At 37.0% G+C, this 13,515-nt stretch overlaps 1 protein-coding gene across 2 annotated transcripts in view; it reads right to left on the minus strand.

Annotated features, from left to right (window-relative positions):
• The window catches only part of LOC107695710 (zinc finger protein GLIS2-like), a 43,033-nt gene that overhangs the window by 17,519 nt on the left and 11,999 nt on the right, over positions 1-13,515 (minus strand). The window lies entirely within an intron of this gene.

Raw genomic sequence — 13,515 nt, forward strand, 5'->3', positions numbered from 1 at the left:
AAAATTAGAAATGTTTCCTTCTTGGCAAGTAAAAAAAAAATATAGTAAAAAAATAAGTTTAAGTACTATTATTACTAAAACTAAAATATACATTAAACCTAAATAGAAATATTTAAAAAAACTGACAAAAACATAACTTCATCTTTAGCAGATCTCAAATCTCAATATATTTTTTTTCATACTTATAATATTGTGATGTCTAAATTATCTAGCATTTAAAACTATTGGTTTAATTTTATTTTATTAATAACATTTTTTTTTTAACAAAATATAATATAATTTTGAATTCACAAAATAGAAAAATTAGAAATACAATTTAAACAAATAAAGAAAAAAACTATAAAAACATAAACTTACTACAACTTAAAGGAGACATATTATGCCCCTTTTTACAATATGTAATATAAGTCTCTGGTGTCCCCAGAATGTGTGGCATTAGAGCTATTACACCGTTGTCGCTTGCGAAATCAAATGATGGCGCCGTGGGTGTAAACTTACAGATTAAGGGGCAGTAATATTATAATGAGATCCCTTTGCCACGTCACCAAGGGAGCGAAATCAGACACACTAGTTTTCTCAGACGCTTGCAGAAAAAGTCTTACCAAAACAAAGTTACTGGGTTAATCTTTTCACGTTTCCTTGGTTGGTAGATGCACCGGGGACCTGATTATAGCACTTAAAACCTGGAAAAGTCAGATTTTCATGATATATCACCTTTAAATATAAATTATCAATAGAAATAATAAAAAACGAATGAAACACAAATATTACTTGAAAATAATAATAATAATAATAATAGAAAATAATGTTTTCTAATTTGAGTGGTATGGGTAGGTTTTCGCGGGAAATTCGAGCTTGGCGCTGCGTCATTACGTCACGTCTGTAAACATAAAGAAGTTGTCCCGGCTACTAGGCTACCGCATGTGAGGATCCAGCAGGTGGAGGATCGTTTATAGCTTTTTCTCACAGCAGCTAGAATAATTACATTTATCATTTTGATGCCGGATTGTAATCCAGAAAGGATTATGTGATGCATGTGACTTAAATTAAATTATATTTCAGTTTTAAATGTGCATCTGATTACAGATAGCCTACGTGGGATTAAGTTTTGTATTTTAAAGAGAACCAGTTCGAAAAAAATAATAATTTGCTTTTTGGATTTTTGAAAAGAATGTCTTTATATGAAATTCGAATGGTATGACAATTAGAAATTAGACTGTACAGAAATTGAAATCTAAATGTAACGCTAATACACACTACAAACACGCAATGCTGATGTTGTTAACATTAACAATTTGAGAAAAAGTATAACAATAATAATCATTTGCACAGTTTGATGTACTTGTACAGATGACAATATCCGGTGAAATTTCTTATTTGGGTCATATATTCCAAGACGTAGGCTAGAATCTGTGATTCCGAAGTACAGGATCCACACCGGTGCGGTGACTGACAGCCACACATTCATCTCAAAACCTTAGATTCATCCGCGCTGGAGCCGTGCCGGAGCACAACCCACGCAAGGAAGATAATTCCGCAAATAACTGCAATTGCAGGTTTTCAAACAGAGATGGCGACAGAGAGGCAAAACTTATGGACTGCAGCTTTAAAGGGGTCAGCGGATGCAAAATTCACTTTTACATGTTGTTTGAACTAAAATGTGTCTTGGCAGTGTGTGTACACACCCACCCTATAATGATAAATATCCACCCCGTGCTAAAATCTCGATAAATCCAAACCCCTTTCTCATATCACGCTGATCTCAGATTCTTGGCAGAATGACGTAGTTCTGCACAGGCCCCTACCACAATTGTTGATTGACAGTGGCGTCAGTCTTTGGTTTTAGCACAGACCCGCCCTGAGTGAGCTGTACACAGTCCGCCATTGTTTCGACGCCGGAGCGGTTGTAGACAAGAATGTCTCCTAAGCGATTGAGGTGTTCTGTTGTTGGATGTAATAATGAACACAGCAGTCGTCATTTACTCCCGACATCTGAGCCGCTGAAGATGCAGTGGATTACATTTGTTTTTGAAGGGAATGCGCCCCCGATCTACATACACTGAACAAAATTATAAACGCAACACTTTTGTTTTTGCCCCCATTTTTCATGAGCTGAACTCAAAGGTCTAAGACTTTTTCTCACGATGAATGCGGCTAAAGTTTACAGTCCCTCAGAGAGCAGCTCGAAAGAGAGGGGCAGGCTGAGCAGAGCTCATTTGCACTTAAAGGAACATGCAACATAAAGGCTTGCTATGAACAGAGCTGTTTTTGACAGGGTAAAAGGGTGTTGTTTTACACTACCACTGAGAAATTTAACCAAAGTATGTTATAGATTTTCATTAAGACCTTAAAGAATCATATCAAACTGTGGGAAATAGGCATCCGATGACCCCTTTAAACTAAAATTAAAATAAAAACAGAAAATATCAAATTTAAAGTTAATTCAAAAAATTTATAAATACTGTAAAAAAAGAACACTGATTTAGCTTGTTATGCACTGTGATACAGTGATGAGGTGACGTAACCAAATTACATATCCCATCATCCTCTGTGGCTCCAAAATGTGGATTAAATAATAATGCACCAATTGTGCACTAAATGCAGATCCTTTGCTTTTCATTTTGTTGCATTGGTGCTATGCTAAAAATATTTAAAAAGTGAAGAAAAGAAATGCTGTAAATAAAGTTTTGAACTTGTAAGTTTGAGCTTCGCAGGAGGACTTGAGTCTGGGTAATGGCTGTACTCGTTGGTGAATGGTGGCCGGTTTGCGATTGTGTGTTTTATGAGCCAGCTGTTGGGTGTGAGTGTGAAGCGCATGTGTTTTTGAGTGCGAGTTCCTTTGTACTGAACTGTGGGTGTAACTCTATATTCCCAGCGCTCTGGCCCTGGGAGGTCATCTGCAGGAGAGCTCTTTACCCCAACAAACACACACAAACCAGATTGGAACCATATTCTGACATCCAAAAACCTTGACTGAGGTCTCTAACATGACAAATACATGTAGAAACGTGTTTGAGATGCATTCTCTCATCACTGCCACACCAATATTGGAAGGCAAACGGACCTGCAGGTGTTCAAGGACTCTTGTTCACCCTCCCTCAGATATATTGTGCATAAAGAAAGCATTGCCTTCAATGTGTTTGTGGTATTAATGCAACTGCAAAAAAATGAGATTTGCTGAAATGTGATTCTCAAACATTAGCTTTGTATTAGACGTGTAACGAAGAATTTCAATGGCTTGGTTTTGTTGTCTTAGCAGAACAATTAACCTGCTAGACTAGAGATTGCACTTTACAGATTGAAAAATAGGTTTTCTTGTGACGTGCAACTTCTAAATTAATTTATTTAGCTCTTAAAGGTTCAGTATGTAATATTGACAGCTAGTGGTTGAAATGCAGTCCAAATTCTAAATATTGGAGAGTTGTTTCTCCCGCCTCACTCACGTGGGTTGCCAGATTGAGGACATGCAACAGGAACGAGCGCAACTGACAATGGAAGGCGAAGAGCCTCAACTTGTTGATTTATCAACAAGTTGATTTATCTGTGTTTTAATATATCTCTGTTTATAGATCATTTTAGATGAATGCCAAGGCTTTTTGGGTCAGGTAGAATCTGCGATCTCTGACCCAATTCATTTGCTGGCTTCTGTGGCTGTGATACGCTGTGTTTTCCACCAACTGGCAACCCAGAGTGTCAAAATACTATTAGGTAAACTGTCAGTGGGCGGAGTCACACAGACCAAAACAAAAACAGACATTCTGACATAGAACACACATTTCAAAGTAACTGTCTGTAACATTGTCTTTCGGAGATACAATGTAAACTTGCAAGTTTTCGAAATATCTGACATATTGTGATATTTTTATGCTTTAGTACAGTTAAATTGGTACAACACAACAGGACAACATATATTAGTAAACACCCTAATATGACATACAGAATAAGCTTTTTAAATAGTGTAAATAATTTAAATTTATTTAAGAAAGAACACTTAAATTCCCATCAGCTGAATTATTATGTGTAATTTAGTGTAAAAGTGTCTGGATCTGATCTGTATTCATAAGGCTACCCACACACTAATTCCATGTCTGCATTGGCATTAGTACCGCTGCATTTTGGCCGGATTTACTGAGCATGTGGCCAGCTGGTTGAAATGTTGGTTGTAAATGCAGGCGGTCAGCTGGTCGTGTTTTTTAGTCATCTGTATGTGTCTGCAATCATGAGTTTTCATGAGTGACCACCTGCAGGTGATGAAACCTGCTGAAATTCTACACCGCTGCTAAAAAAACACACCCTTCATCAGAAACAAGAGGGGGGGGGGTTTTCTCAGAGATGTCCCGCACCAGAAGGGCTGTGTCTGGACCTGCTAGATGGTCTGGCTTGGGGGGGTTTAGGCCATTAACAGGGCTCAAACAAACTGCCATTTGCTTTAGCAGATTTTTAGACTCTGAGGCTACAAATAATGAATTATTTAACAGCAAATATCGACACTCTTAAAAATAATGGTTTCTAAAAGAGCCTTAGAGCCCAATGCCAAGGGAGACTCTTTTTAAATACTCAAGATTTTGCCATAGACTTATAGACTGCCATTGAAAATAATTCCTCCAAAAATGATAATTATTTCATCATGTACTCACTTTCATTCTATTCCAAAACTCTGCGATTGTGTGTTTTTACATTTTTACTTAATTTTTTTGGGTGAACTGTTCCTTAAGTCTATTGCAAAATCTTTAAAAAATGAAAAGCAGTCTGCGTTTGACAACACATGGCATTGTGTCTCGTAACTGAATGCAATGCACCACTTTCAGGGCCGGATTTACGCATAGGCATTCTAGGCACGTGCCTATGCGTGCTCGTCCGGGGGGGGCCCAAACACAATGAAGAGATATATAATATTTTTGTTATACTATGGGATATCTACAACAGTAAAATAACCAAGACCCCAGAAGACATTGAGCAAATAAATATAACAAACAATAGGGTAAAATTGACAAACTAGTTCCATGTCTTCAACCTATTTTATGTACGGAAATCACGCTTTCTTTCTCCTGTTCTCTCTCACACATGCACACACATAGACACTCACTCGCGCACACATGCAGAGACGCGGACAGAAACTTGTCATCAGCGCTGCGGCTGCCCCGCGAATTTATCAATAAAAGAGTTTCGCAGCTGAAAAGCTACATGATATTTCTCAGTAGCAAGGTTCTTGAAGCAGTTCAACTTAAAGATTCGTTGAAACAAATCATCTGAACAATTGATGTGTGATTGTGACTCCAGGCAGTTAAAATTATTAGAGAAATAAATAATGCACTCCCGAAGTGGTTATGTGGCCAGTTCGCTGCGCCTATTAATGGAATGAAATGCAATTTGTTTGAATTCTCAAACAAATTAAGAACCTACTTTCGATTTTATTGACTGAACGCAAGCGCTTATTGCGATAGAAAACACTGTAACGGTTTCCACTGATTAAGAAATATTTTAGTTTGCTTGGGTGGTAATATTAGGCTTTATTATATTATTAGGGAAGGGGGGCCCAAAAATTTGTTTTGCCTATGTCACGAAAAGAGGTAAAACCGGCCCTGACCACTTTAAATGTTTCAAATTGCAAAACAGATTTGAGATACACTTTGGAAACTGATGTTTATCTGTGAATGACAACTTGGGACTTTTATTATGCTTTTTTGTCCTTAATGAAGCTCGACTTCACCTAGTCACTATAATATGCTTTAGTTATATGGAAAAAAATCAGTGTCAACATTCAAAATTTCTTCTTTTGTGTTCTACAGAATGTAAAACATGTTTGGACAGACAGGACAGTGAGTAAATTAACTTTTCAACTTTATTTAAAATAAATAAATTATTTAAAGCTTATTGCTATAGAAGACAAATTCATTGATCCTTTAAAATACCTTCTGTATCTGAGCATCATCTTTCCTGCTAATGCATAATACCAATAACCTTATAATGTGTACTATATAATGTATAGATTTTTTTTAATCTCCAATATAGCAACTCAAGAACCCTAAAGAGAAAAGCCTTAGACAACCCTGCATCTTAAAAGCAAAGGTTCCAATTAGAACAACTGAACATTCCAATGACATTGAAGTATATTTAAAAAGAAAGTTATCCAAAGAACATTTATTCTCTAGTTCTTTGGAAAACATATTTTCTGGTGCTTTAAACAACCCAGAAACCAAAACACAGATCTGAAGAGCCTATTATGAAATGAAAAGAACTATTCAAGATACAGCCAAAAAGGTGTTGCGAAGAACCCTTGAGGAACCTTTAAGAGGTTTTATCGCTTTAACCATATTTCTCTCTCTCTCTCCTTTCCTGACCTTCCCTGCGGCAGACTGACCCCACCTCTCCTGACGCACATACACCCAAACCATAGTACCCCTCCTCCCCTGGCACACAAACATAACACAGTCCCGAAGCGGAGAGATTTTTTCCTGCCACACCTCCACCTTCAGCCAGCCGCCTTCTCAGACAGGAAACCTCAGTTTCCACTCCGCCTCCACAGGGCCCCTCTCTCGCTTTTCTCCCTCCTTGGATTTTCTTCTACCACCCCTGCTGTTTCCCCATCATCTCTCTTCCTCCCTGAAAGTGTTTCTTTCTCCGTACAGTTCACAGGGTGCACAAACGGATGGCCTCTTTCTCTCCCCACCTCCTTATTTTCGCGAAACACTGCAATCGATCTGTTTCCCTCAAAGGAGCTCCCGTTAATGGAGCCTGAAATCTGTTGTGTGCGCCACTTTTTTTTTTTTAGTTTCAAGCCCTCCCTGTCTTCCTGTAAAAAATGCTTTGAGAAACTTACACAACGTTATGTAACTACCCAAAACGGAGCGGGAGGGAGAAACCAAGAATGGATGAAGGAAGGAAAAATGGTGAGGAGAGAGCCAGATAAATCGTGGAAGGATCTGAGGCGAGCGTCAGCGGGGGCTACACACGGAGAGCTGCCAAGCAGCGAAAGTGGTCCAATTTCTAAAAAAGTGTGAGAGAAAGGCAAAAAAGGAGGAGAAGAGAAGAGAAAAAAGATGCAAAACAGAGAGAAACGCTCTGTTCCTAAACCTAGTGAGCTGCCTTGCTGTCTATTCCCTACACAGGCAGCTGCCTTCTAAGAAAGTATCCTTAGTGAAGCAAAATATCATAAATAAATGATTAAGAACACAGGCAGCTACTCTGTATAATGCTCCTCATGCAAATTACTCATGAGACTCAATTGCAATCGAATCTGTTAGCATGTTGCTAAGCTAACCACGTGGTACTCTAGAAGAAATAAAAAAGACCAGCTTTAACCTGGCTAAAGTGAAGCAAAATATCATAAATTACTGATTTACAACATTGGAAGCAACTCTGTATAATGCTCCTCATACAAAGTACTCAAGAGATTCAATTTACAGTTGATTCCAATAGAGTTTGCTGCAATGCATTCTGGGATTGCCTTATATACAAAGGACTCATACAATGCGGCAGCATAATATAAGGCAGCATAATATTATTGCTTATATTTTGTAACTCACGTTCAGAAGCATATATGATGCCTTGAATGCTGTCTAAGCAGGGAGCTCACTAGGTTTTGGAACGGAGTTCAAGCGAGCAGGAGGGAAGCAGGCGAGGTGAAGGACTGCAATAGGAAGCTTCTTGCCAGCCTACTGATGGCTCTCGGCCAGAAATCTCAGACACGAAGGAATTCCTCACAGAGGGTTGGAAAAGAGAGAAGGAGGGAGAGAAAGACAGAGAGAACTGCATGTGGGAAGAGAGTGCGACCTGGGAAAGACCCAAAACGACCAAAAAAGAAGCAATTAAACACCGCTTATGCCAACCAGACAATCCTAAATGCCACTGTATTGTTGTTACAGTGCTGACAGACCATTCAAAAATATGAAGATTTCTAAAGCTAATTGATTAAACATCACAACAAACTAGAACTGAAGTGATTCGGCAAACTATTCTCTCAGCTTCTGTTTCTATCAGCGCTCCTGAGAACGGATGTCACATTAAAATCTGCATGAAATTTCATAATCAGACATATTTCTAGGTCAAAAGTATATGTAAATGAGGTTTATTTTATTATTTAGAAATCCACTGGATTGTGAAAATGGGTATGGCTTAGAATCAGGTGGTTGGAGGGGAGGAGTCAAAAAGTAGGAGGGATTTAAGTTGTTTTAGAGGTGGAGCAAGTTGTTGTATTTAAAGCTACAGTCCGTAAGTTTTGCCTCTTTGTCGCCATCTCTGTTTGAAAACCTGCAATTGCAGCTGTGTGCGGAATTATCTAGCTTGCGTGGGTTGTGTGGCGGCTCGGCTCCAGCGCGGATGGATCTAATGTTCTGAAAACTATGTGTGGCAGTCAGTCACAGCACCGGTGTGGATATTTACTGTACTTCGCAATCACAGATTCTAGCTTACGTCTTGGAATATGACCCAAATAAGAATTTTCACCGTATATTGCCATCTGAACAAATAAGTAACAAGTCGGCCACGTTTGTTCTGACCAACTGAGGAAAAAAGCAAACCAAAAAAAGTTACGGACTGCAGCTTTAAGTAACAAATAAAATATTCAAATAAATAATTATGAATACAAAAGTATGGACTTTTTGGTTCTTTTACAGTTTTCTGAACCGCCATTGCTTTGGAAAAGACCTCCTTTTTCATTCCACACAAAAATAACAGCATGCAGCAACATGATGGTGAGTAAATGAAAACAGAATCCTCTTTTGTTGGGCTGAACTGTTGCATTAAGAAAGTAATTATGCTCAATTTTGATAGATTTTTTTGTTCGTTTAGTTTTTTCCCTTCGGCAGACTAAATGTCACTGGAGGACTGGAGACGTGCGAAGAGCAGACACAGAATAAGACAGACGCTGACGGTTTTACACTCTGTATTTATCGTTCCTGCAGTAAACAGAGCCGAGGGTGGGATTACGAAACACAAGCTGACCTGACGTGACTCGGGGTCTGAGCTCAAGGGTGGATGAAGGGTCACGCTTGGGGTTTTTGTGTCTGTCACAAGATACAACAGCTCTGCTACATGCTGTTCTGTATTAAAGTCTGTCCTACCATTTATTTTTTTCCCCCCATCGGGAACAGTCACAGATGTAAAAGAAAACACTTTGTCCCCTAAGCTCATAAAATATTTCAAACCAGCTGTAAACTTCAAACCATAACATACAAATCTTGACTCAACAGCTCCAGAAAGTGGATGTGCATTTGCATTTTAAAGCATTTTTACGTTGTATCAAACGAGGTTTAATGTTTCGTATGGATTTGAATGAGTATTTGGTGACAGACTGGATATAGGCCGTGTGTTTGTGGAACGTCTGACGTGTTTTCAGGGCGTTTTTCCATACATTGTGTGAGGGCATGTAGAATTAAGGAAACAGGAGGTATTGTGGGACGGCGTTGGGTTCAGCTCTTTGGCAGAAGAAGCGTAAACGCCTTCCAAGCAGCAGGGAACTTTTATATTAGACTCTCATAGCTGAGTTCTGACATTGTATGTGAATTGTAACTCAGTTAGTCTCTCATATATTCAGAAGCAAAGGTCAGCAAAAGATATCTGACTTTGAAAGATGTTTGACTTCTAAATTTGAATGAATGAAATAAGCTTTTTTTTTTGTTCTTGAGCATTTTGTCTAATTTTCCAGTTTAACTATTTAAAAATGTACAAAATGAGTTTACTCGAGAGGCAACACTGCATGAGATATTAAGACTTGTTTACAGAGAATGTGTTTGTATCTTATATAATAATAAGTGTATTTTGTCTTACAAAACACATCTTACAGTCCATGGAAATAATTTCCTATATGCAGAGTAATTATCTGGAAGCAGGATTTTTTTTTTTTTTACTGAAAAACAAACAAGCTAAAAAACGACTTAAAAGCTCATTAGGAAGTAATTCGTGCAGTGTATTATAATAATTTGAATAATCAACTTTTTTTTTTTTACAACAATTTATTAGGTAACACTTTATTTTGATAGTGCACTTTAGCCATTAAAGCAACTACATGTCAACTAGCAGTTAGTAGAGTATTAGTAGACTGTCTGCTTAATATCTTCTAACACTTTCTTTGTCAACTTATTCTACTAACCCTAAACCTACCCTAACAGTCTACTCTGAGAGTTAGTAGACATGTAGTTGCAAATTGATGAGAATTAGTTGACATGTAGTTGACATGTAGTTACAAAGTTACTTATAGTTAGTAGAATGTCTAAAGTGGACTATCGAAATAAAGTGTAACCATTTATTACTACAAAATCTCTTTGGTGGCCATCTTTATTACACAACCAAAAAACTGCTTATTGAGTTATCTAGTTAGACAGTTAATTAGATAGTTAGTTAGTATATTTATGTAGTTAGTTAGTTTGTTTGTAGGTAATAGCCATACAGTTTAAAAAAAAATGGAAAAAAGACTGTAATTCTTCACTTTTATTAATTATCTTCATCTATTTAATCAAATCATTGCTGATGTTGTATTGCTGAGCTTAATTGCTGTCGTTTTGAATACCAAATATGAGTAAACAAACTCTATCAAAAAGAAAGTGTCTCTTTAACTGAAAAGCTTGATTGCTACAACCACCATAACAAGCGATATGACTTTCTCCCATTTGTTTTTATGAATGGGCCCATTTTTACTGTTTCTGATGACTATTTTTTACTGATTTTTACTGTTTCCGTCCTACTTCAAGTGGGTTTTATAGTCAATGAGGGGATTTCCCTTAAAATCACATAACATAACTTTAATGCAAATACAGAACAAAAGGAAAGTATAGAGTAGAAATGAAAAATTTATAACACAATAATACTTTTACTTGCATGACAAATTAGCCACTTTGTTTCTATCTTGTCCTATTTCACAATAGCTCTTTAAACATCACCACTTTCAATTAACACAGCACTGTTATGTGATTTGTTACGACCAGCGTACGCATAAAGCTCGTCAGAGGAACACACAATCAATGCGCCTTGGCAAGAGAGATGAGATTTCATCAGAGCAAGCTGTGCAAATGCAACAACTCTGTAGCTCACTGCATGATTGGCTTATTAGCTGCTGAAAGACAATGCACCACATACACCTGATAATGGGGCTGTTTGAGCTGAAATCAGTGTGCTAGCAAACGCAAAGAGCCAGGAGTAGAGGCCAAGGTTTATACTGAACAAACAGCCTAGAAGCAGTGAAATTAAAAGGAAGAAGACTGGATAAGCTATACAGATGAATCACTTTCTGACAATGGTTAGCAGCATCATTGAGCTTTATTAGCAGAGTCTGTCGATGACTATGGCATTCTTAGGCATTTTTGGTCCATTTTACACTTACGAGTATGGCTCACATTTGCTGCGAAAGCAGTCCATTCGCTGTGCATTCGCTATTGATGATGTCTAATTGATAACTTTGCTTTCTCCCAGTCACAATGTAAGGCAGTGTTATTTTAGTATCATTGATATATTATATTAGTTTTGTTAATATTTTGATTTAGATTTTATTTTTCATATTTTCTGTTTTCATTTTTAGTTCCAATTTAAAAATGTTATTTATTATTTGTTTGGTTTTTAATATGTAGTTTTATTTTATTTTATTCGTTTTCTTAAAAAAAGATGTCGTTATTAGATTTAGATTTATTTTATTATTTTGGATAATGTTTTAGAAATTTATTTGAAATCTTATACCACTACTACTACTACTACTACTAATAATAATAATAGAAATAATAAATAAATAATTGTTAAGTATTTTATTTAATGTTGGGTAATGTTTTTTTATTTCAAGCAAAGAAAAATGTTTTCTGTTTTTAGTTTCAGTTAACGATAATAACCCGGGTGTTGTGCATTTCTTATAGCTGCTTATCTAAAACAATTAGAGTAATTAGTAACTTTGCATTCTCCCAATCACACTTTGTAATGCAGTGCTATTTTAGTATTTTGAATTAGATTTTATTTCTATATTCTGTTTTCATTTTAATTTTCTAATTTTGTTTTTGTTTGTTTTTTGTATTTTATTATTTTGTATTTTATTATTTTTTCCGTTTATTTAGTTTTAGTTATTTTAGAGCTTAATTTTAAATAAAGGAACATGAGAAATGTTATTTGCAACTAATTGAAATAAAAATTTAAATTTAAATTTAAATTAAAAAATGGTTTAAGTTTTGTAGGTCTTATTTTATTTCAGTTAATGTTAATTTTATTTCAAGCTATTTTTTTGGGGGGGGGGGGGTTCAATGCGCCTTGGCAAGAGAGATGAGATTTCATCAGAGCAAGCTGTGCAAATGCAACAACTCTGTAGCTCACTGCATGATTGGCTTATTAGCTGCTGAAAGACAATGCACCACATACACCTGATAATGGGGCTGTTTGAGCTGAAATTAACGATGACAACCCTGGTTTACTGCATTTCTCATAGCTGCTTATCTCTGAATAAATTGCCTTCGGAAAGAACAGTTTGCAATCTTCATGTCTCTTGCAGACAAGAGTCGCTCTGTTTGCGAAAAACATTTGGTGGTAAATCCAAAGGGACAAATACTCCAGTTGCATATGAAACTATATTTGTGAATGTGAAAGAAACCTGCAGTTTACGGGACGAAATCAAACTTGGGTTTCTAGTGTGAGAACAGCCTAAGTCTCTAGTTTCTCTCTCTGCTTATGTAATAAACCAAAAACATCTATCAGAGTAATGGGCTTGCTTTACGTCAAAGATATTAAGCTTCGCCGCTACAATCTCTCAGGCAATTTGTCTAAATAGGCATTAGTCAGCCCCTGACTTGTGTTTTTTCCAACTCTGTATCATTTGGGTCTGTTTCTCTCTCCCTCGATCGGTTTTGATTCCCGCCGCCTCCAGCACAAACAGTGATGCAATCGGCAGACTCCTGCGTGCAATAACTGGAGAGCGCTAGTGGGGCAGGGCGCTCCGCATTTCTCTCGCTGTCTGAAACGAATAAAAAGAGAGCACGAAAGAGCAGGAAAAGGAAAAGCAGAGGTCTGGGATGGTCAGAGACATCTCACATTAAGAGCTCATTGTTTGGTTGTGGTCGGGCTTTCTTTGCTAATTTGTGCTTTTAGGACAGAAGCAGATGGTTTTCAGTGTTTAAGCATGAGGGTGGCATATTGGCAGTGTTATTCGCTTTTCTTCAAAGGTTGACTTAATCTTAAGGCATCTCCTAAATAGACAGGAATGTAATCTTGGAGAAGTGGAAAGCACAAGAAAAACAAGATCCATCCCTGACTAAAATGATCTCCAGAAAATGTATATCCCAGTCTTCAGTGAAGTTTACTTTAACTTTAGTTTAGAGTAAATGTCCACAATGATCCTCAAAGCTTCTTCTAACCAGTCCTGGACGCCATTGCAATGTAATTTTAGTATAAAATATTTTAGTATTGTGTTAATACACTGAACAAAATTATAAATGCAACACTTTTGTTTTTGCCGCCATTTTGAGCTGAACTCGAAGATCTAAGACTTTTTCTATGTACACAAAAGGCCTATTTCTCTCAAATATTGTTCACAAATCTGTCTAAATCTGT

Source organism: Sinocyclocheilus anshuiensis, unplaced genomic scaffold (assembly GCF_001515605.1).
Source record: "Sinocyclocheilus anshuiensis isolate Anshui unplaced genomic scaffold, SAMN03320099.WGS_v1.1 scaffold1075, whole genome shotgun sequence".
NCBI lineage: Eukaryota > Metazoa > Chordata > Actinopteri > Cypriniformes > Cyprinidae > Sinocyclocheilus > Sinocyclocheilus anshuiensis.